Source organism: Pipistrellus kuhlii, unplaced genomic scaffold (genome assembly GCF_014108245.1).
Source record: "Pipistrellus kuhlii isolate mPipKuh1 unplaced genomic scaffold, mPipKuh1.p scaffold_m20_p_1, whole genome shotgun sequence".
Lineage (NCBI taxonomy): Eukaryota > Metazoa > Chordata > Mammalia > Chiroptera > Vespertilionidae > Pipistrellus > Pipistrellus kuhlii.
In genome coordinates, this window is record NW_023425404.1 from 59,598,892 (window position 1) to 59,622,414 (window position 23,523).

Sequence of the window (23,523 nt, forward strand, 5' to 3'; positions counted from 1 at the left end):
CTTTGACCAATCTGCACACAATAAAATTCAAAGTTCTAGGCGTTTAGACAAGTGGAGCCCCCTGAGCACCACCACAGTGAGAGGCAGAGCAGCCCCATCACCCCTCCCAGACGCTCTTCGTTCACACAGTGCACTCAGGGCAGGTGGTCCGAGTTGTAAGTAACGGTGGTTCATTCCTTCGGATTGCCAAGTTGCAGTCCATGGTGTAGAAGTGCCTAAGTTTGTGTATCCACTCACCAGCTGAAGGATCTTTGGGTTATGCATGGCTTTTAGCAATTGTGGGGGGGAAAGCCACAATAAGCATTCACACACATAAGTTTACATTTCTTTTGGGTAAACACACACCTAAGAGTGGGACTCCTGAGTCATGTAAGTATATGTTTTCTTGATAAGAAACTGCAGAGATGTGGTACTGGCAGGTTTTTACGCCATTCCAATGCACATACAGTTGTTTTTCATTGCGGTTTTAATTTGGATTTCCTTAACAAATGATGTTGAACATCTTAGGCCATTTGCCATCAATATATCTTCTTGGGTGAATTGTCTGTTTAAATTAGGGGTGTCGAACTCAATCAGAGAAGGGGCCAAAATCTAAAATCCAGCCTAAATCGCGGGCCGAATGGTTTACTGAACAGTCAAAAACTGTCATTGTGATGGAAACGCAGTGGAGTGCAGTGATGACAGCGCGGTGCGGGCCACATTGCAAGGCCTGGCGGGACGGATTTGGCCCGCGGGCCGTGTGTTTGACACATGTGGTTTAAATCATTTCCCCATTTTTTTAATGGATTATTTATTTCCTTATTATTGTGTTCTGAGAGTTCTATATATTTTCTGGATACAAATCCTCTTTGGATATGTGATTTAAAAATATATTATCCCAGTCTGTGGGCTGGCTTTTTTTTTTTTTTAATAGATTTCTTCTTTAGAGCAGTTTTAGGTTCATTACAAAATTGAGCAGAAAGTCCAGATATTTTCCTTATACCCTCAGTCACTAAAAAAAAAAAAAAAAAAACAACAGAGGGACTCTGCTACACTTTCTAGCCTGCATTTTCCTGGTTTTCTGGCCAGAAGAATGGGATTTTCTAGGATTTTAGCTGCCTTTGCATCATGGTGGCAGCTCTGGTGAGAGCCTGCCCTTGCCTCCAGGCCGGAGAGAAAAGAAAAACAATAAGGAACTCACCCCACTGGTCCCTCAGACAGGTCACTGCTCTGAGTTTCCACTCCCTTCTCCATTTGCCAGCTTTTCTTTACTTTTCTGAGTCCACAGTTTTCCATCGCAGTCGGCAGGAGAAAGAGGCCGCAGTGGGCTGCCTCCACCGTGGCCGCGTCCTCCCGGTAATTTCAGCTACTTGCCGAGGCCGCATCTCTCCTGACCACTTCAAGTCAGGGCAGCTTGCCCGCCGGGCCCATTCACTGTCCACTTGAGGGTATTGCCAGGGTAGAGAAACCCCATCACTGATTCTTATGAAGCCATGATAGTTGGCGCACATTTTTACCCTCCTCTTAGCTGTCACTATTTTTTTTTTTTTTTTTTAAAGTTTATTGTGTCTTTTTTTTTTTTTTTAATTATTTTTTTTTTACATATTTTAATGATTTTTTTTTTGCCCCCCTCCCTTCCTCCCCCATAGCCCCTCCCTCCCCATAGTTTTATGTCCATTGGTTGTACTTATATGCATGTATACAAGTCCTTCGGTTGATCTATTATCTCCCCCAGATCCTCCTCCCCTCCCCGCTGTAATTTGACAATCTGCTTGTTCTTAGCTGTCACTATTTATGTCAGATCCATAAATAGTGACAGCTAAGAGGAGGGTAAAAATGTGCGCCAACTATCATGGCTTCTTAATAAAAGGAGGCTGGAAAGGTAAACAAAACTACCTCAGGGCTGTAAGCCTCCATGGTTTGCCTTCCCTCCCAACCACACCTGGCTTAAGAGGCCAGAGGGTAGGTCGCTCATTGAAAACAGCTGCTCATCATCAATAGTGTGGCCTAGGACCTCTGTGGCTGGCAAACTCCGGCTCGCAAGCCACGTGCGGCTCTTTGGCCCCTTGAGTGTGGCTCTTCCACAAAACACCACGGCCTGGGCAAGTCTATTTTGAAGAAGTGGTGTTAGAAGAAGTTTAAGTTTAAAAAATTCGGGTCCCAAAAGAAATTTCAATCCTTGTACTGTTGATATTTGGCTCTGTTGACTAATGAGTTTGCCGACCACAGGTCTAGCCTAAAACACTAATCTACACATGTTCAGGCTGTTAAGGCATCAAAGAAAGAAACTGTTAGGGATTCTGTAAGAGGCTTCTTTCTTTGGCAGAGGCATTGTAACTCATTCTGGCTCTTTTCGTTGATGGCAAAACAGTGAACAGTGTCCAGGGAGGAGCTCCTAGGGTGGGTTTGGCTTCCCTTTACTGCTTTTAGCAAAAGCATAAACCTGCTAACAGAAGATGAACACAATTGCTTCCAGAATACTGGAAGTAACACCAGAATCCATTATTCAATCACAACTAGCTACTGAGAGTCTGTACCATGCCAGGCACATTTAATGTGGAGGAATACAGCGGCTTCCATTCTACCACCGGAGTCAAACAACAAGCAAATGAATAAATAAATGCACAATGGTTGTATAAATATGTAAAACACAGTGATTTCAGGTAGAGTAGGGTAACTGCAGGAGGAGGAAGGCACTGTTATACCGAATAGTCAAAGAACACCAGGCAGGCTAAGGGAGCAAGCCAGGCCAGGTTCTGGGGGGTAGAGACAAATGTTCCAAGCAGTACATGCACAGGCCGGCAGGAGAGAACAATCCTGCCACATTCAAGAATCAGAAATAAAGCAAGCATCATAGCTACAATGGGTCAAACTCAGAAGAAAAAGCAAAGCAGTAGGCCTAAGAGGCAAGCAGCCATCAGATCATAGATCTTATAGGGTATAGTTAGGAATCTGGATTGTAACCTAAATGATGGAAAGGCAGACCTACAGAGCATAAAAAATGCAAGGCTAATCTCACCACCTTTACTCTCCATTCAGAGCTAAACCTGATGTTAAAATCCATTTCAAACCCAGTCTTAACAGATCAAGAAGTCAAAACAAAATCAAATCTGATTTATTGATGATAGCTCTTTTGACAGGTGTGAGATGGTACCTCATTGTCTTTTTGATTTGCATCTCTCAGATGATTAGTGACTTTGAGCATCTATAATAATAATAAAAAGGTAACATATAATACTAATTAGACCAGATGTCTTCCGGACATCATTCCTGATAAAGGTGGCCCTGGAGGGAAGCCAGCCTGGGTCCTGAGTGCCTGCTGGTGGCTGGAGGAGGGAAGCCAGTGCCGGAAGACGGGGGAAGAAGGCCTACTTTTGCACATATTTTTGTGCATCAGGCCTCTAGTGTTTTCTTATGTCTCTTGGCCTTCCTTATGTCCTCATCTCAAAAGTATCTATTTAGGTCCATTGCCCATTTTTTGATTGGTTTTTTTTTTTTTTTTTTATCTTCCTTTTGTTAAGTTGTATGAGTTCTCTATAAATGTTGGAGATTAAACCTGTATCCGAGATAACATTGGCAAATATGTTCTCCCATGCAGTGGGCTTTCTTGTTGTTTTGTTGATGGTTTCTTTTGCTGTGCAGACACTTTTTATTTTGATGTAGTCCCATTTGTTTATTTTCTCTTTAGTTTCCATTGCCCTAGGAGCTGTATCAGTGAAGAAATTGCTTTGGCATATGTCTGAGATTTTGCTGCCTGTGGATTCCTCTAAGATTTTAATGGTTTCCCATCTTACATTTAAGTCTTTTATCCGTTTTGAGTTTATTTATATGTATGGTGTAAGTTGGGTCTAGTTTATTTTTTTTTTTCATGTATCTGTCCAATTTTCCCAACACCATTTATTGAAGAGACTGTCTTGACTCCATTGTATGCTTTTACCTCCTTTGTCAAATATTAATTGGGCATAGTGGTTTGAGTCAATTCTGGGTTCTCTCTTTTATTCTATTGGTCTATATATCTGTTCTTGTGCCAGTACCAGGCAATTTTGAGAACAGTAGCTTTGTAATACAGCTTGTTATCTGGTATTGAGATCCCTCCTACTCTGTCTTCTTTCTCAGGATTGCTGCAGCTATTCGGGGTCTTTTTTTATTCCAGATCAATTTTTGGAAATTTTGTTCTAGGTTTGTGAAATGTGCTGTTGGTATTTTAATGGGGAGTGCATTGAACCTATAAATTGCTTTGGGTAGTATGGGCATTTTAATGATGTTGATTCTACCAATTCATGAACATGGTAGGTACTTCCATCTGTTTATGTCTTCCTCTATCTCTTTTCTCAGTGTCCTGTAGTTTTCTGAGTATAGGTATTTTACCTTCTTAGTTATGTTTATTCCTTAGGTATCTTAATTTTTTTGGTGCAATGGTAAATGGGATTGTTTGGGGTTTTGTTTTGTTTTTTAATCTTTCTGTAAGTTTACTATTGGTGTATAAAAATGCCATAGATTTCTTGGTGTTAATTTTGTATCCTGCTATACTGCAAAATTCATTTATTAAGTCTAACAATTTTTTTATGGAGTCTTTAGGGTTTTCTATGAACAGTATCATGTCATCTGTGAATAATGAGTTTTACATATTCTTTTCCAATTTGGATACCTTTTTTCTTCTTCTTGTCTAATTGCTATGGCTAGCACTTCCAGTACTATGTCAAACAGGAGTGGTGAAAGTGGGCATCACTGTCTTATTCCTGTTCTTAGAGGAAATGGGAAGTACAGATGGCTTTGGCACCAAAAAAGTCACTATATATGTAAACTGCAACTGCAAACTCAGTTTTTACAATCCAGAAAAGGTAGTGGACACAGAGTTAATACATCAGAAGAAGCTAATAACCCAAAAGAAAAGGACGACTCCCAAAACCTGCGATTTTTTTCCACAAAATTTATTCTGTACATTTCACTTCTACCTTGACTCTTAAGCCATCAGAGCTCAGTAACAAATGAAACTATATTGAAATTTCATGAATATGATAATCCATAACAGATGTGGAGTTTATACTTCACATCAGTCTCTAAATTTGGGACACCTATAGTAAAAGAGTATCAATTCATTCTTTCTCACTTATAAACATTTAAATGTAAAAAGCCTTTAAGAGTCTATTCAATTCTAGAATGCCATCATTATAGTTTACCAGAGGCCCAGTGCACAAGTTCGTGCACAGGTGGGGTCCCTCAGCCTGGCCAGTGATTGGGGCCGATGTGGGAAGAGGGGCTGGCCAGCCGGGAAAGAGGAACTGCAGAAGATTGGCCAGGTGTGGGAGGTTGGCCAGCCACGGGAGGTTGGCTGTGGGAGTGCACTGACCACCAAGGGCAGCTCCTGCATTGAGCGTCTTTCCCCTAGTGGTCAGTGCATGTCATAGCAACCAGTCTACTGGTCATATGGTTGCTCGGTCACTTAGGTATATATATATATATATATATATATATATATATATATATATATAGACTAGAGGCCCAGTGCACGAAATTCGTGCATGGGGTGGGGGGTGTCCCTCAGCCCAGTCTGCACCCTCTCCAATATGGGAACCCTTGAGGGATGTCCAACTACCTGGACTGGGCCTAAATGGGCAGTCAGACATCCCTCTCACAATCTAAGACTGCTGGCTCCCAATTGCTTGCCTGCCTGCCTTCCTGATAGCACCTAACCGCTTTTGCCTGACAGCCTGATCACCCCTAAACACTCCCCTGACAGCCTGATTGATGCCAAACTGCTCCCCTGACAACCTGTTTGCCCTAACTGCCCTCCCCTTCAGGCCTGGTCACCCCTAACTGCCCTCCCCTGCAGGCCCGGTCTCCCCCAACTTCTCTCCTCTGCCAGCCTGGTCACCTCTAACTGCCCTTCCCTATAGGCTTGATCACTCCCAACTGCCCTTCCTTGCAGGCCTGGTCCCTCCCAACTGCCCTCCCCTGCTGGCCATCTTGTGTCCACATGGGGGCAGTCATCTTTGACCATATGGAAGTAACCATCTTGTGTGTTGGGATGATGGTCAATTTGCATATTACTCTTTTATTAGATAGGATAATCAAACCATCCTTGTAAATATTTTTTTAATATATTTTATTTATTTTTTACAAAGAGGAAGAGAAAGGGATAGAGAGTTAGAAACATTGATGAGAGAGAATCATCTATCAGCTGCCTCCTGCACACCCCCTACTGGGGATGTGCCCACAACCAAGGTACATGCCCTTGACCAGAATCAAACCCAGGACCCTTTAGTCTGCAGGCTGATACTCTATCCACTGAGCCAAACCAGTTTCGGCCATCCTTGTAAATATTTTTAAAAATTGTTAGATTCTGATGTGTTCTCAGACAACATTTTCACCTAAAAATACCTATGTTAAGGATAAAATATTAAATGGCATATTAAACTCACACATTTACTAATTATCCTTGCCTGAATTACCCTTGGCCATGACATACACATTGATGATCAATCAGAGGTAATGCCCACACATGCAAAAGATAAGAAACCCCCGTCAACAAAGGATGATATTCTTCTGTAACTTGTTTCTCTGATTCCTACTCTTTTCCCCAATGAGTAAGACTGTACTATTCTAACAAAAGAAGTAACACAAAGGAGAATAATGAGTATACATCGTTCCTTAGATTTTCCAGTCTGGTTTGAAATAATATCAACAATCCAGGAAGCAATCAGAATTGACAAGTAAAGAATTATAATCACACTTGGCCAGTGTGGCTCAATGGTTAAGCATTGAACCATGCACCAAGAGATCAATCATAGGTCCCATTCCTGATCAGGTCACATGCCTGGATTGGGGGATTGACTGCCAGTAGGGGTGTGCAGGAGGCAGCCTAGAGATGTTACTTTCTCATCACTATTCCTATCTCTCTCCCTCTTCCTTCCTCTCTCACTAAAAAAAAGAATTATAATCACTAAGAAGATATTGTTGCTATTGTTTTAACCTATTCAGCTAAGATTTGAACACACTCAGCTTTGCATGCATTCCATGATTGTTCCCTCGATGACTCAAGTATGAAATGAATGTTACTTCCATTTGAAAAAATGTTGGACTTCTTACCCCACCTGCTGTTCACTGCTAAAACTGTGCTTTGGTGGCTGTTTCATCTCAGCTGTGAGCAGACACACCTTCTGTGCAACAGACAGTGCCTGGGAGCGGCCTGAAATGTTCTTTCCATTGTTGTTTGCTGCTGGTCAAGGGCCTTGGAGTTCATACATCTAGTCCAACCTTCATTTGACAGATGGCTCCATGGCCTTTTATTTGAACAGGCAAAAAGCATTAACACATTTGCTTTTAACTACTATTCACTTGTTAAAAAAAAAAAAAAAAAAAAATCCTGTAAACAGAACTTTTGTAAAAAAAATATATGTATATATATATATATAACAATATGGATGGATCTTTAGAATATCATGCTAATCAAAATAAGTCAGATAGGAAAAGTCAAGAAGCATATGATTTCACTCACATGTCAGATATAAAACTGAAAGCAACAAATGAAAAATAAACAAAAAATCATAGGCACAGACCACAGGGTGGTGGTTTCCAAAGGGAAGGGGGGTGGGAGAGACAGTAAAGGATAAAGGAAGTGATACAGTGCTGGGAAGCAACTTGACTTTGGGTGTTGGGCACATGATGCAATATACAGATGATGTGTCATAGAATTGTACACTTGGAACCTATATAATCTTATTAACCAATGTCACTCCGATAAATTTAGTTTTTTTTTTATAAAGGGGGAATGAAGCATCACCATCACAGTCATTTTTAAGAAATTTGAGCTTCCAGAATGTTTATTAACAGAGCATTTCTCAATCTAACTCTTAAGCTTTTTAATCAACAAGGATAATTTAATTGATTACAAGCTATAAAGATGGCATTCTAAAGACTTTTCACGTTTAAATGTTGTTTAAGTGATTGAATGAAAATGAATTAATACTTGTTCTTTATAAATGTCTCCAATTTAGGAAGAAAAACTTTGAGAAGGAAAGGCAAATGGGAGTTTCAAAAATCTTTTTAATGTCACATATCACAGCAGCCCACTTAGAACGTATGTTTAAGGAACTAGAACCTGGGGATGGGAGTATGACTTTTTCAGCCTGGGAAGGAGTGCGGTGAAGTCACACACCTCGACTTTAGGTACTGGGCAGAAGCCTCAATTCCTAAGTCATTTAGTAGACACCTTAAATTCCCATCTCCATATTTTATTGCTGTACCTGTTGCAATCTCAAGGAATATCAAGATACATATTAAATAAACTAGAAAAACTGAAGTCAACAGATCTAAAGGATGAACTACAATTCAATACAGCCAAACCATTTGCTATATTCGAAAGGAAAAGAGAAATGCTTGATAGGAAAGCATGAAAATAATTATATTAGGAGAGGAAGAAACAATTCAAAATTAACAATTCAGAATCAGTTATTTTGCTCATTCATAAACAAAGAACAATAAATCTCAATCTAGAAGTCAGAAACCTCGAGTTCAAGTATCAATCCCATCACCAATTACTTGGCTGTATCCTTAAAAATGTCTAAGTCCACCCAATTACTATTTCTTCCTCTGTAAAACTACATCTAAGACTGCCTGCCCCTTTCACAGGGAGGTTCTGATAATAAATTAAATGTGAGTATTTCTTTCAGGTGCTACCCTGAAGAAGCACTTTCAGTTAATTTAAGGTGGTTTTTTTTAAATATATTTTATTGATTTTTTACAGAGAGGAGAGAGAGGGATAGTTAGAAACATGGATGAGAATCATCAACCAGCTGCCTCCTACACACCCCCTACTGGGGATGTGCCCACAACCAAGGTACATGCCCTTGACCGGAATCGAACCTGAGACCTTTCAGTCCGCAGGCCTATCCGCAGGCTCTATCCACTGAGCCAAACCTGTTTCGGCTAATTTAAGTTTTATTGTTTAAGTAATTTCCTCAACATACGAATAACGCATGCTCATGGTAACAAAATAAAAATTTAAGTAGTACAGAAGATATTAAAAGAAGTTTCCTCGCCGAAACCGGTTTGGCTCAGTGGTAGAGCGTCGGTCTGCGGACTGAAAGGTCCCAGGTTCAATTCCGGTCAAGGGCATGTACCTTGGTTGCGGGCACATCCCCGGTGGGGGGTGTGCAAGAGGCAGCCGGACAATGTCTCTAGCTCTCTATCTCTCTCCTTTCCTCTCTGTAAAAAATCAATAAAAAATATATATTTTAAAATAAAAAGAAGTTTCCTAATCCTCCTTATCACCAAAGGTGACTACTTCATGCTTCCTAAAGAGCCTTCCAGAAATATTCTATGCATATAAATGAGGACCTTCTTTTCACAGAAATGGTGTGATACTATACTAGCTTCTCTGAAGTGTTTCCCCTGGTATTGAACATTTTCCAAATCTACCCCATTCTTTAACAGCTGCATGGTATTCCTGTGCATAGACATACCATCTTTTACTTAACCAGTCCTTCTAAATAGATATTTAGGAAGTTATTTCCAGGTTTTCCTTATTTTAAACAACATTGCAGTGAACAATCATCTGTGAACAATTATCTACTTGTATTTGCTAACTTGTTCGGTAAGATAAACTGCTAAATATAGAATTTAGGGCCACACACTAGGGGTTGCCATGGTGCCACCCCCCAGAGTGAACCCTCATCCTCGAGCTCCAACAGCACCTTCTCCTCCTGCCCTGCCCACCAGGAAGCCACGTGGAAAACTGGTGAGGTGCAAACCCGAGCTCCACTCCCCACCAGGTCTATCTAAACACCACCTCCTCTCAGTCTATTATACTTCCACATTGTCAAACTGAAAAACAAATCAACTCGGCTGCTTAACCTCTCCTTCCAATGCATAGAAAATATGTGCTCTTCAAACAATGTTTTCTGGTCGCCTCTTAATTCAATGATTCTCTTGGCTGTGAAGAGAAAAAATACTTTCTAAAAACTTAATAGGAATTGCTCTGCAAAATCATGCTGACATAGAAAAGCAGCAACAAGCTAAAACATAACCTGGGAGCTTGGTGAAGAATGGTAAGGGAAACTGGAAGCCAAGCTTTCTCTTCAGGAAAATACTCATTTTCAGCAACCTTTGCTCCCAGAAAACTTGTAATTTCTTTGAAAGGACTTGGAGTTTATGAATCTGCAACAGGGGTTAAGCCTTCCTCAATAATATAAGACTAGGCTCTAATAAGCCCACATATTAAACAAGGACATGTTATTTTATTGCCAGCCTTGTAGCAAAAGGAAAGTATGAGGGTGAAATAGCCTACTCCTCAATATCATTCCAACTACTGGGTTGTGAACTTGAGATTCACACTCAACAGAACCACAGATTCCAAATCCTCTACTTAAATGAAATTCACACCACATTAAAGTATTTTAAATTTTTCCCAAAATGCAGCTGTAATTGTTCCTTTTATACCAAAGATGATCAAAATCTAACTATGGCGACTATTTCACAGAAAACACACCCATTAACAAAACCTCTCAGCATTAGTAACTGTTCACAGTTAAATACCAAAATGGAGGAATCACAGCACTGGTAACCCATTGATATGTGGATTTTTGGTAACAGTCCTGTCATCCAATGATGCTTTACTTAGATTAATTACATTAAAATGTGGTTACTGCCCTAGCTGGTTTGGCTCAGTGGATAGAGCATCAGCCTGTGGCCTGAAGAGTCCCAAGTTCAATTCTGGTCAAGGGCACATGGTCCTGTTGTGGGCTCAACCCCTCAGCAGGGTGCGTGCAAGAGGCAGCTGATCAATGATTCTCTCTCATCACTGATGTTCCTCTCTCTCTCTCCCCCTCTCTGAAATTGACTTTTTTTAAAGTGTGTTTACTATCCCACAACATAAGTTTGACTTGGTGTTAAAAAGAATAGGAATCAGCCCTGGCTGTGGTAGCTCAGAGGTTGAGCATCGACCTGTGCACCACGAGGTCACCAGTTGGATTCCCCCACAGGTCACACGCCTGGATTATGGGCTCAATCCCCAGTTGAGGGCATGCAGGAGGCAGCTGATGGATGTGATGTTTCTCTCATCCATTTTCTCTCTCTGTCTCTCTCCCCCTCTCCCTTCCTCTGTCTCTAAAATCAATAAAAACATATTTTATAAAAATAAAAAAAAGAAATAGGGATCAGATATGTTTATATCAGTACTTAATAGCAAGAGGACACAAATGTAGGACTTAGTGTACAACAGGAAACTCTATCAATCTCCTACGTAGTTTTTCATTTTCATCCTGGGTGCACATACTGGCAGGGAAAGCTGGCAGGGACAGCATCCCTGGGAGCGGTGTTCTTTACAAAAGTTGTCTTTTTAGCAAGTTAAGGCTGACTGACATCAGGTTGGTCAAATTCTGAAAACATCATCCTAGCAACATCAGGATAAAATTAAGCACATTGGTTGGTTTGTTTGTTTTTCAACATCCTCTGACAAAATCCACTCAAAAGTGAAATATCTATAACATATATTTACCTAGTACTCCTTTTTCAGACAAAACCAAATTTTTAATTATTTGCATCAAAAAAAAAAGTATAATGTCTTTACTCTTGGCACCTCAAAATACACACACACACACACACACACACACACACACACACACAACCACGCATATGACTGCTAGCAAAAGAAAATGAAATTTCAAAAGGAATGAATCTAATGCCCCAATAATAAGTTTAACCAGTAGCTTCTATAGAATAGAAATAATTGTGGTCAGCATGGTCTTTAATTCTTCCTTTGATATTTCAAAGTGCATCTGGGAATAGTGCCATCTGAATAGAAAACACCTTTACAATAACTTAATTTCTAAAAAAAAAAAAAAAAAAAAAAAAAACAATGCTAGAAAGTTATGCTGTGGTGCATTTAGGATCAAATGAGCTACCTAACCTCTTTAGAGGCCAGCCGCCCAGTACAGGGGGAAATAATCACAGGAAAGAGCACCAACGGGCTAGTATCTAATTCTCCTGGAAACACAAATTAAAAGCTTGCCATTTTCCATCCTAGCAGAGACTGTGTCTGTTAAGAATGACAAATAACTGGAAACCATAGTCTACAAATGGTGCACAGCCCAACCCCCCTCGAAACACCCTCCCTCTAAAAAAAAAAAAAAAACAAAAAAAACCCTTCTCAGCTATTCTCACTCTGACTATGGTGTGTTCCCTGAGTCCCCAAGCAAAGAGGTCATTTTTAAAATGGCACAGATATTGAGAGAGTATAATTCTAAAGACAGAGTAACAGGTCCTTTTGCAAATCATATAATTTCCAATTCCTTGCTTTCAACAAAATTGAAGGAGAACCTAACCCAGTTGACAGCTGACAAATCATTAACATTTTTTATAATAATTATTTTGGCATACAATTAGAAAGATATTCAAAGAATGAAGTGACACATATAATGAAACTCCAACCATTACCATCTACCAATGTTTCTCAGTGCTTACATCTATAAAAACAAAAATTAGGAAAACAACTGATGCTAAATTCTGTCTCATCCAGGCAATCCTATATAATAAAAGGCTAATATGAAATCGCCTGAACTGTGGAATGACTGGTCGCTATGGCACACACTGACCTCATTCAACACAGGAGCTGCCTCCTGGTGGTCAGTGCGTTCCCACAGGGGGAGCGCCACTCAGCTACAAACAGGGCTCACGGCTGGCGAGTGCCGCGGCCGTGGCGACAGGAGCCTCTCCTGCCTTCAGGCAGCGCTAAGATGTCTGACTGCTTGCTGGCTTAGGTGGGGAGTGGACATAAGCCATCAGCCGACATTCCTCAAGGGCTCCCAGACTGTGAGAGGGCACAGGCCAGGCTGAGGCACAGCCCCCTGAGTGCATGATGGTCGTGCACTGGGCCTCTAGTCTATACACACACATACACACACACACACACACACACACACACACAGATATACATACATATATATAGTATGTATATATATTACTATATATATGTATGTACGTGTATATATATAGAGAGGGGGGGGGGGGCGTTAATATGCAAATTATGCCGGGACTCCATAAGGTCACGACTGAACCAAACAGGAGGAGGCTGTGTGCACAGGTGAGGCCCAGAGCGGAGATGGAGGCAGACACAGGGGGCCTGCCTGAGCCGGCACAGTGTCTCGAGCGTCCCCGGAGAGGACACAGGCAGGGTGGACCGGGGGACACTGAGAGTCAGGCCCCCGCAGCGCCGGTCCGGCCTGACTCCCATGGTGGCCAGCACTGCACCCATCAGGCGTGGGCCCCAGCCACCCACGGGGTGCCTCCTCACACAACGGGAGGCCAGGCACCTCCTCACGTGATTTTAATTGCGAGCTGGGCCTTAGTAAGTAACATTCATCTATGGATACCTTAGGGAAATTCATTAGGGAAAATAAGAACATGTACAATAAAATTACCTTTATGTGTAATAATTGCTAACCAAAATAAACTGTATCTTAATCCACGCAATCTTAACTCAATATAAAGAAAAAAGTATACCTAAGGTTATAAAACATGTTTTTCATTAAAACTTGTTACAGGGAAGCAGAAAAGATGACCACTAAAATATGTTTTAGAACACACTGAGACTCAGAGGAGCTGCAGGAGGCAGAGGTACTGGGACACACATGCGGAGAGGACTGGCAACTGAGTGCGCGCCTGGCTTTCTCAAGCGGGAGGGAGACAAAAACTCCCGACTGCACTGAACTCCAGTTCCGGGTGAGACCCTGGGGACCCAGACTCATAGTGGGTGAAACTGGACTGTCCGGAAAGAGAAAAGCACACTGAGACTCAGAGGAACTGCAGAAGGCAGAGGTACCGAGGCACATTCATGGAGAAGGTGGGCAACTGAATACACGACTGGCTTTCTCAAGCGGGAAGGAGACAAAAGCTCCTGACTGCACTGAACTCCAGCTCCAGACGAGACTCTGGGGACCCAGACTCATTCGGGGAGAAACTGGACTGTCTGGGAGTGGGTGGAACTCGAGGGCGGCTTTCTCTCTCAGAGGTGCTTGCAGTGATTACCACTGAGACCCAGGGGCCTCTTAGGGCAGGGCTGACGGGAAGCCATTGCTATCTCCTCTGCCCTGAGACTTCACACGATCCAAGCTGAGCACAGAAGCTATTGCAGGGCTTGTCTCATAAAGGTGTCTCCAGCACAGAAGTTCTCCCACCGTAGACAAAGTTTATCCTCACAGCCAACTGGCCTGGAGGTCAATTCCTCCCAGTGATACCAACAACATTCAAGGCTTAACTACAGCAAGATTGTGCACACAGCCCACAAAGTGGTACACCAAGAGTGTCCACCTCAGGTAACTGGGAGGCTAAGCCACTGGGCCCTATAGGACACCTCGCACACAAAGCCACTCTATCAACTCAGAGAAGCAGCCAAAATGCGGAGACAAAGAAACATGTCACAAATGGAAGAAATGGAGGGAAAAAAATGACTGGATTAGAGTTCAAAGCCACGGTTATAAGGTTTTTCAAGAATTTCCTAGAAAAGGTCAATAAATTTAGACACTCAAGGATATGAAAAAGGACCAACTAGAAATTAAGCATACACTAACTGAAATAAAAAATATTATACAGAGACCCAACAGCAGACTAGAGGATCGCAAGAATCAAGTCAAAGATTTGAAATACAAAGAAGCAAAAAACACTCAACCAGAAAAGAAAAAAGAAAAAAGAACCCAAAAATATGAAGATACTGTAAGGAGCCTCTGGGACAACTTCAAGTGTACCAACATTATGGGGGTGCCAGAAGAAGAGAGAGAGCAAGATACTGAAAGCCTATTTGAAGAAAGAGTGACAGAAAACTTCCCCCACCTGGTGAAAGAAATAGACTTACAAGTCCAGGAAGCACACAGAACCCCAAACAAAAGGAATTCAAAGAGGACTACACCAAGACACATCATAATTAAAATGCCAAGGGCAAAAGACAAAGAGAGAATCTTACAAGCAGCAAGAGAAAAACAGTTAGTTACTTATAAGGGAGCACCCATATGATTGTCAATTGATTTCTCAACAGAAACTATGCAGGCCAGACAGGAGTGGCAAGAAATATTCAAAGTGATGAATAGCAAGAACCTACAACCAAGATTACTCTACCCAGCAAAGCTATCATTCAGAATTGAAGGTCAGCTAAAGAGCTTCACAGATAAGAAAAAGCTAAAGGAGTTAATCAACGCCAAACCAGTATTATATGAAATGCTGAAAGGTATTCTTTAAGAAGAGGAAGAAGAAGAAAAAGGTAAAGATAAAAATTATGAACAACAAATACATATCAACAAGTGAATCTAAAAATCAAGTGAATAAAAAATCAAGTGAACAGAATAAACTGATGAATATAATAGAATCAGGGGCATAGAAAGGGAGTGGACTGACAATTCTTAGGGGGAAAAGGGTGTGGGAGTGCCGGAAGAAACTTGGCAAAAATCATACACCTATGGATGAGGACAGTGCGAGGAGGGTAAGGACCGAGGGTGGGGTGGAAACTTGGTGGAGGGGAGCTATGGGGGAAAAAAGAGGAACAAATGTAATAATCTGGACAATAAAGATTTATTAAATTTAAAAAAATAAAATTAAAATAAAATAAATAAAATATGTTTTAACTCAAAAATACAGAATAGGGCAAAAGTAGGTTTACAGTTATGAGTATGCAAAAAGGTTTATTTTTATATTATTATTGTTATTTTCCATATTCATAAATGTAAACCTACTTTTGCCCCACCCTGTATATTACATTAAGTTCTGTAGGAGGTGCAGAATTAAAACACAAGCTAATTATGTGCATATATGCACAACCCATGGACACAGACAATAATAGTGTGGTGAAGGTCCGGGGGAATGGGGGCAGAATAGCAGAGGTCAGCGTGGGGGGAGAAGAAGACATCTATAATACTTTCAACAATAAAGATAAATTTTAGAGGATCCAAGATGGCTGCGCCCAGGTAAACACCTAGCCGCAGCCGCTCACAACAATTTCAATAAAAAACAACTAAAATATAAAACGGACATTGCCCAGAGCTACAGGAAGGTTGACTGACTGGAAATTCTACAGTGAGAAGCAAGGAGAAAACCAGAAGGAGGCGCGGAGGAGCTGGAAAAGCCCAAGGTACGAAGACGCGGCCCGCGGAGAGGACGGAGCCAGAGAGGAGGAGGAGGCAGAGTGCCTGGCGGGTGTTCCCTAGCGGAAAGGAGATAAAACTCCCACTGTGCTGGGCCCCCGACTGCTCTGAACCCCAGTTCTAGGCCAGACCCCGGGGACTCAGGCTCAGCCATAGGGAGCCGGGCTGTAAGGCGGGACTCCGGGGAAGCGGCAAAAGGAGGTCCCGGAGGCACGCACACTGCGTGCAGAGAAGGGACGGTCGGCTGTGCCGCGGGATTGCCCTGACGGGAAGGAGACTGGGGCTCCAGACTGCTCTGAACGCCACCTCCAACTCCACTTCCAACTGAACTGAACCCCAATACTGGGCTCATTGTGGGAGAGCATAGACTGTTTGGCAGCAGGTGAAAATCGAGGGCACCTTTCTCTCAGAGGCGCCGGCAGCAAGCACTGAAGGACCCGCATAGGGCGGGGCTGACGGAAGCCAAAGCTGCAGGCTCCACCCTGAAACCCCGTCCCACCTGTAACTGTGAAATGCGACAACAAAATAGATCACAAACAAAAGAAATGGAGGACAAAAAGCGACTGGATTTAGAGTTCAAATCTACGCTTATAAGGTTTTTCAAGAATTTCCTAGAAAAGATGGATAAGACCTATGAGGATATGAAAAGAAATCAACTAGAATTAATAAGGAGTCATCAAGAAATGATAAGGGATCAACAAGAAATAAAGAATACATTGTCTGAAATAAAAAATATTTTACAGAGTCCTAAAAACAGAAGGGAAGATCACAAGAATCAAGTCAAAGATTTGGAACATAAAGAGCCAGAAGACACTCCTCCACAGAAGCTAGAAGGCAAGAGAATCCAGAAAATTGAAGATAATGTAAGAAACCTCTGGGACAACTTCAAGCGAACCAACATCAGAATTATTGGGGTCCCAGAAGATGAGAGAGAGCAAGATATGGAAAACATACTGAAAGAAATAGTGACAGAAAACTTCCCCCACCTGGTGAAAGAATTAGACTTACAAGTCCAAGAAGTGCACAGAACTCCAAACAAAAGGAATCCAAAAAAGACTACACCAAGACACATCATACTTAAAATTCCAAGAGCAAAAGACAAAGAGAGAATATTAAAAGAAGCAAAAGTAAAGAAGGTAGTTACCTATAAAGGAGCACCTATACGATTGTCAGCTGACTTTTCAACAGAAACCATGCAGGCCAGAAGGGAATGGCAAGAAATATTCAAGGTGATGAATAGTAAGAACCTACAGCCAAAGATAATCTATCCAGCAAAGCTATCACTCAGAATCGAAGGTCAGATAAAGAGCTTCACTAATAAAAAAAAGCTAAAGGAGTTCATCAACACCAAACCAGAATTATATGAATTGCTGAAGGGGGTTCTTTCAGAAGAGAAAGTAAACAAAGATAAAAATTATGAACAACAAATACGTAACTATCAACAAGTAAATCTAAAAACCAAGGAAATTTAAAAAAAGTCTGATGAACAATAGTAACTGTTGAATATAATAGAATCAGAGGTATGGAAGGGGAGTGAACTGACGATTCTTGGGGAAAAGGGGAGAGGGGGACGTGGGAAGAGACTGAACATAAACTGTGCACCTATGGATGAGGACAATGGGGAGTGGGGAAAGGGCAGAGGGTGGGGTGGGAACCTGGTGGAGGAGAGCAATGGTGGGGGGCGGAAAAGGAACATTTGTAATAATATGAACAATAAAAACTTATTTAAAAAAAAAAAAGATAATTTTTTTAACACAAGTTAAAAGGAATAAGAAATCATGTAAACCTTATCGCTGTTAAATAGCTGAGTATGATTCTTAAATGAATGACTGTGACTATGAAATAAAGTATTTAGACTCTATCCAGGCATAGCAATGATGTGATGGTTCCATTTAATGTCTATATATTCAATATGCTGGAAATTTTATATTCTAAAACTATCTGAACCTTAAAATGTTGGAAATGTTAAAGTACAGAATCATACATAATTTATCAAAAATAGTTCAGACAGAATACAAACAGAAAGTTTTAAGAATGAGTTAGCTGTGTCATTAATGGAAATACGGCCCTGACCAGTTTGGCTCTGTGAACAGAGCATCGGGCCATGGATTGAAAGGTCTCAGGTTTGATTCTGGTCGAGGACATGTACCTTGGTTGCAGGCTTGATCCCAAGTAGGGGGTGTGCAGGAGGAAGCTGATCCATGTTTCCCTCTCATCAGTGTTTCTAACCCTCTATCCCTTTCCCTTCCTCTCTAAAAAATCAATAAAAATATTTTTTTTAAATAATGGAAATATATAAGTGAAATGACGGTAAGAAAAACAAACCTTGCTCTGGTTTAAGTTCTGTAGGAGATGCAGAATTAAAACACATAAACTCAGTGGAAAAAGCGTCGGCCTGCGGACTCAAGGTCCCAGGTTCAATTCCAGTCAAGGGCATGTACAATTCCAGTTGCGGGCACATCCCCAGTGGGGGGTGTGCAAGAGGCAGCTGATCCATGTTTTTCTCCCATTGATGTTTCTAACTCTCTATCCCTCTCCCTTCCTCTCTGTAAAAATTAATAAAATTAAATTAAATTTTAAAAAAAAAGAAAAAGAAAATCTCAAAATGGGACACATTAGAAAGGATAAGGATACCAAAACAGCTCTAGTGTCTGAGCAGCAGTTTGCAACAGGAGAGTCAATTTCATGAGTTGGGTTTTGAAGAGTTAATCTTAAAGCAATTTTGGGGGGGATACACATTCGGCTTTTAACCAAAAGTGCTTCAATCTTTCTTAAAAAAAAAAAAAAAAAAAAAGAAAGAAAGATATGTAGTCTAGAGGCTGTCATTTAGTTTGAGCTTTTCATCTCTGTCTGACACTATAAGGGTGACTCCTTCCAGCAACAATGATGGGTAAAGTGCCTTAGAAACCTGCCAGCAACTTTGATTTGACATCTGTCTTCGTCCAGGTTCATAGTAAACTTGAACATCAAAGTCAGAGATTCCTTTTACTGAGTGAAATAGTAGCAAAAAAAATATCAAATGTCAAATCCTCAGGCAAAGGGTTTACACTATTGTCTGCAAAGCAAAAGTTTGGTCAGAAAAAAAAAATGCCTCCAATTACTACCTTCCTTAATGCAGTTATAAACAGCTACTTTATCATTTATTAGACATCCTATATAATAAAAGCCTAATATGCTAAATGTGCAGTCGTCCATTGAACCAATCAAAGTGTAATATGCTAATGATATGATAAGGCTGCTCAGCCACTTGTTATGACGTGCACTGATCACCAGGGGGCAGACAGTCGACTGGTTGACCAGTTACTATGACGTGCAGTGACCACCAGGGCGCAGACACTCTGACCCATAGGTTAGCTTGCTGCTGGGGTCTGGCCGATTGGAACTAAGCGAGATGGGTAGAACACAACCTGGAACCCTTCCACGGTCCCTCTGCAGCTGGCCAACTTCCTGCATCCCCGATCATACATTGGTGGGGTCCCTCAGCCTGGCCTGCACCCTCTCACAATCCGGGACCCTTGGGGAATGTCGCAGAACCGGTTTCGGCCCAATCTCACTCAACACAGGCAGTGCCCCCTGGTGGTCAGTGCACTCCCACAGGGGGAGCGCCGCTCAGCCAGAAGCCGGGCTCACAGCTAGCGAACGCAGTGCAGGTGGTGGGAGCCTCTCCCGTCTCCGCGGCAGCCAGACATCCTCCAAGGGCTCCCGGACTGCGAGAGCACAGCCTGGCTGAGGGATGCCCCCCGAGTGTACAAATTTCATGCACCAGGCCTCTAGCAAACTATTAAAACACATGAGGCCCAGTGCACAGATTTGTGCAGCCATGGGGCCCCTCGGCATAGCTTGTGGGGATTGGGCCGAAACCAGCAGTCCAACACCGCCTGCCACTCCTGCTTATCCCCGCCCCGCTGCACCTGCCACTGCCGCCGCCACTCGGTAGGCTTGCTGCCACTCCACTGCGGTCTCTGGGCTGCGGTAGACAGCCATGAGCCCTGTGTCTGGTGCCTGTTGGTCAGCTGAGCATCTGCCTCCTGGTAGCCAGTGCATGTCATAGTGACCAGTCCACCAGTCATTCGGTCACTTAGGCTAGAGGCACGAAAATTTGTGCAAAGTAGGCCTTCCTTCCCCTGGCTGCCGGCACAGCTTCCTTCCAGCACCCTGGACCCGGGCTTCCCTCCTCCAGCCGCCAGCAGGCACCTGGGACCCGGGCTGCTTCCCTCCTCTGGCAGCTGGCAGGCACCCAGGACTCACGCTGGCTTCCCTCGGGCCACCCACAGGCACCCGGGACCTGGGCTGACTTCACTCCAGCCACCCACAGGCACCTGGGACCTGGGCCGGATTCCTTTGGGCTGCCTGGAGGCACCCAGAACCCAGGCTGGCTTCCTTCTGGCCTCTGCTTCGTCAGGAAGGACGTCCAGAATGACATCCAGGACGTCTGGTGTAATTAGCATAGTATCCTTTTATTATCATAGACTAGAGGCCAGTTGCACAAAGATTCATGCAAGAATAGGCCTTTCTTCCCCTGGCTTCGCTCCCGGCCACCTGGGAGCCTGCAAGTCCTCATTCCCAGCCACCTGGGAGCCTTCAAGTCTTCGCTCCGGGCCGGAGCACCACTCCTGTAGCTCCCTCCGCCCCCCATCCTCCCTCTCATAGCAGGTGTCCCTCCCCGCCCAGCCACTCCGCACCTGCATATGCAAATTAACCCACCATCTTTGCTGGGTTTATTTGTATACCCACTCCTGATTGGCTGATGTGTGTCATGGAGGTACAGTCAATTTGCATATTTCTCTTTGATTCGTGTAGATGATTAAAAGCAGCTGCTATATAGATATGGAGCAAGAAAGCTAAGATCTGACATCTACAATAATTGAAGATGGTATCAGTATTACCTTAAAGCATTATAACTATATCGAAACCACAGGATAATAAGTACAACCAATGGACACAAAACTCTAGGGAGGGAGGGGATGTGTGGGAGGGAGGGAGGGGGGCAAAGAAAATTAATAAAATATGTAAAAATAAATAAATTAAAAAAAAAAGAAACAACAGGATAAAACAGGTTATGTGAAAAGCATCACTCAACAGTCCTTCACACATCCCCTTTTCAAATCTCAAAGTCACTGCAGAGGCAGGTTAGGATAGTTGTTGAAAGAACAGGTCCTCAAATCAAAATGCCTGGGTTGAATCCAGGATTTGCAATTTGCTGGTTCAGTGATAAAGGGTAAATTATTTAACCTCTCCTAACTGTGAGTTACTTAACTGCCTAAGTTTTCTCATCTCATACCAGATGCTGATTAATTGTGAATTATTATCATTAACTATAGGGAGGAAAAGATGGGGAAATTCCAAGGAAAGCTAATAGGCCTTGACTTTCTCTTTGCTAATAGCTCATCGAAAAGATGAATATAATACTAACAAACCCCAGTATCTAGGTTTTGGGGGGTATTTTTTAAGTTACTGATTGCATCAAGTACCTCATGCTCCCAGTGGGTATTCAATGAAGATAATTAGTCTTATGATATACTAGAGGCCTGATGCATTAATTTATGCACCAGTGGAGACCCTTAGCTTGGCCTGTGCCCTCTCGAAATCTGGGACCCCTTAGGGGATTTTGGACAGGCAGTTTCAACCCGATCCCGCAGGCCAAGGCGAGGGACCCCACCAGTGCATGATTGGGGCCAAGGAGGGACTTGGGGAGGGCTCCGGGGCATGTCCAGCCTTTCTTGCTCAGTCCCCATTGGCCAGACTCCAGCAGCAAGTTAATCTACTGGCCAGAGCGTCTGCCCCCTAGTGGTCAGTGTACATCATAGTGAGCTGTTGAGCAGCCTTATCATATCATTAGCATACTACGCTTTCGTTGGTTGAACAAAGTGACCGGACAACCAGACACTTAGCATGTTTTATTACATGGAATGCTTACTCACACTCTGCAGTCTTTGGGTTTGTACCATCTGCAGGACTGATTTAGGAGCAAGAGACTCACAGATGGTATGTACTCAACTAAGTTACTTTGGAGTATTATGTATCTAGAAGTTTTTTTTATCTAGTTTTATTTTGACTTATTTTCCATTTCCAAGCCATGTATGTGATGGTCAGTCTAAAACAGAAAGCAAAGGCTGTATTTAAACAGTACTAAATTCCAGAGTTAGGCAACTGGTCCTTACACAGCTATGACTGTATTATGATTTTTCTTCTTTCTGATCATTTCAATTAATCCCCATTTTGGCGCAAATGCACCATGAGATATGAGAACAAGGTCTCAGGTAGGCCATCTATCTTATCCCACCTAATCTTTAGGCACCAATAATGTTATTCTTAGCAAGCCTGAATGTGAACAGTACTTCAGAATCTGAAAGTGGAAGGGACCTTACAGGTCACCAGCCCAAACCAAAATGAAGGAGTAATCTTTCCCACATCTCTTCATCTGGCTTTGCCTGAAAACATGATGTGGGGCACACTCCCTCTTGGGAGCATGCCAGTGCCTTTCCTATCTTTCCCCTCCCTCCCCCCCAAAAAAAATACTACAGTGGTGGTAACAGTGGTAGAAATGGTAGAGGCTGCAACTGTTATTTATGCCCCAGGCACTACGTCCCACATTCACATGCACTAACACATCGAATCAAACTGTGAAGTGAAAAACTCCTAAAAGATAATATAAGATGAAATTTTAAAAACCATTCCAAAAATGATAAAGCCTAAAAATTTAATAGAAAGGATTACAATATTAGCATAAATGAAAAGAATATTATTCATCCTCTAAATGATAGGCCGTCATTTTACTCAATTTAGTTCCACAGAGATAAATGCAAGAGAAGCACTTTCATTCACTCACTTGAACGAGGTAAAGACAGTTGTTATTAAAGAAAGGCCTTTGCACCAGGCACTTCAGTAAGTCCCAAAAGAACCATTACTACAATTTCTACTAAAATATGATCCCTGTACACAAGGAGTGTCTACTTTGTTCTCAGTAAAGAGGTGACTGGTTCACAAAAATTGATAAAATGTAGTGGAGTCCAGGGCAACTCAGTATAATATATCCCAGTCTGCCACTAGCTATGACAGTAGGCAAGTCCATCCAAGTTGAAGATGTTACATTTATACAGATACATAAAGTTGTTTAAATAACTTTAAGCTGCTTTAAAAATAAAGTTGTTATAGTTATATAAAGTTATATGTATATATAAAATAATGTTGTTATAAAGGTATCATGTGCACACTAAATTGGTCTGTGTTTTGACAGGGGATTTCAGGCCATGTCCCCCAACTGGCGGGGCTTGATGGAGAACCTCAAGGCATGCCCCCCCCCCCCCCCCCCCCCCCCATCAACCTGGTCTGTGCCAGGGGACCTGAGGCTATGCCCCCTGCCCTGCAGGGCTGGACAAGGGTGGGGCTGGCCTGGTCTGGATCCAGCCAAATTGGG

General features: G+C 42.4%; 1 protein-coding gene across 1 annotated transcript in view; it reads right to left on the minus strand.

Moving 5' to 3' along the window:
* AVEN (apoptosis and caspase activation inhibitor) overlaps nucleotides 1-23,523 on the minus strand; it is a 144,802-nt gene that overhangs the window by 120,229 nt on the left and 1,050 nt on the right. The gene's annotated exons all lie outside the window — the stretch shown is intronic.